This window comes from Loa loa (assembly GCF_000183805.2).
Source record: "Loa loa unplaced genomic scaffold supercont3.216, whole genome shotgun sequence".
Lineage (NCBI taxonomy): Eukaryota > Metazoa > Nematoda > Chromadorea > Rhabditida > Onchocercidae > Loa > Loa loa.
This window is the reverse complement of record NW_018108396.1, coordinates 5,172-7,477: the sequence shown is the minus strand read 5'-3', so window position 1 is coordinate 7,477 and position 2,306 is coordinate 5,172.

The window sequence follows — 2,306 nt, the reverse complement described above, 5'->3', positions numbered from 1 at the left end:
CAGGCAGAGAGAGAATAAATTTCGAAACAATATATAAATTGTAAATTTTTATCAATAATTTGATAAAATACGAAGTTCATTTCTTCTTTTTGGAGCTCAAATTTAATTTCACATGTCAAATTGCTATAAATGTTAAAATTTTAAGATTTTTTTTTTTTAAATTGATGCTATGATGATGAAAAATTTGCATCAAATACTATTTAAAAGCCACAAAAGAAAAAAAAAAGAAAACAAAAACAAAGAATGATGGAAGGAAAGATTATTTTAATTTAGGAGAAATGAAAATGACATTCTGTTGCAAAAGTTTTTAGAGGAAATTACGGTAGTAAAAAAAAAAAATTAATGGAAGAGGTAGAGAGTGTGAGGATGTAAAGGAGGATTAGGAGGAGGAGGGAGAAGGAGGAGGAGGAAGTGGAGGAGGAAGAGAAGGAGAAGAAGGAGGAGGAGGAGAAGGGAGAACGAGGTATATGGTATATAACAGGATTTTCAGGAATGTTGCCGAAACCTCATTTTTCAGAAACTTTTCATCAACATACAGACATATATATATATATATATATATACATATATATATATATATATTTGAAAATACATACTAGCAGATGGACACTTGTATATGTATATATATATACTTATATATACATACATATATAAATACATACATACATACATACATACATACACATACATTCACATACATACATACACGAAATGAGTTTCAACAGAATTTTTAAGTGTAAATTACGGTAGTTTCGCAGATTTTAAGTAGAAGATTGATACATCCCAGTTGTGTCTTCTCCGTGAATGTAACGTTAATTACGCTAATAGAAGTAGAAAGTAATAGTGATAACAAGTAATAGTGGTAGTACTGATGATGATAATAATATCAGTTCCCATATTTGATAAAAAAGACTGATAACAATAATATAATATTGGTACAAATAACGAAAGTAACAGTAGGGCAATTTTGATATTATTAATAATAATAATATGATAATATGTTAGTTATTACTGTACCAATGATATATAACTAAAACAAATAGTTGCAACAAATTATTATAATATTTTTATCAAAAAATAAATAACACAATTAAAACAAATTATAAAATGATTATCATTAGTGATATCTTTCCTTCAAAATTATGGTATATATTATGGAAGAGATAATGAACTAATTGTCATCTCTCTCTCTCTCTCTCTCTTTCATCCCTTTTTTTTCCTTTCCATTATTATCCCGGTATCACCCTTTGGTATTTCTTATACTCATTTATGATTTTCACCAGCGTTCCTCTCTATTAAACCAATAATTTATCCTTATCTATATCACTGTTTAAAATATTGTATTATTATTATTATTATTATCATCATCAATTTTCGATCAAGCTGAACGGAACGATTGATTTAACTTTTTATTATAATTTCTCTTTTTTTTTTCTTAAATTTTTTCCTTTCATTATACTTCCAAATAATTTATATTATTTCAATCATTTTTTCTGTTTTAAAATATTATACACAACAACAATGATTGTAATAATGATGAATACTGATAAGACGAAGTAATAATGATAGTCATCCGATGCTAACAGTTTAATAAAATATAAAAGCAAAACAAAAACGGAAATTATTATGATAATATGATAAAAACTGAATAATGAAACGATGAGATTGTTAGAATGAAGTAATTCTATTAACTACGATAACAATATTTACAAATGTAATGCTGACAACAATAAAGATGATGATAAAGATGTAACGATAATAGCGATAATAATAATAAGAAGAACAATAACCTCGACAAAACTTCTAAACTTCATTAAATTATTGAAAACTTTGTTCAATTTCATAAAATAGGAATGACGACTGATATTTGTAGGGTAAGCGATATTAAACGAACACTTGTGCAATCGAGACGAGTTGCTTAGAATTTTTTCCTTTCTTTTTTTTTGAATTTTAAAACAATTTGCTACTGCTCCTCCCAATGTTAATCATACCAACAGCAAAAAATCTTTAAATATTTTTTACAGCAGTAATAAGCACACAGTGAGAACAATAACAATAACAATAACAATAACAATAATAATAATAATAACAATAATAATAACAATAACAATAATAATAATAATAATAATAGTAATAATAATAATAATAATAAATTTTTTCGTCATATTTTCGTGTAGGTTTTCGGCATATGAATTATTCGATTGGTAATGAAAGTAACACATTGTTGTGCTAAAGCAAATTAAAAAAAATATAATTTCAATAATATTTTATATGCAAAGTAGTAAATTTGCATATGTATTCATATT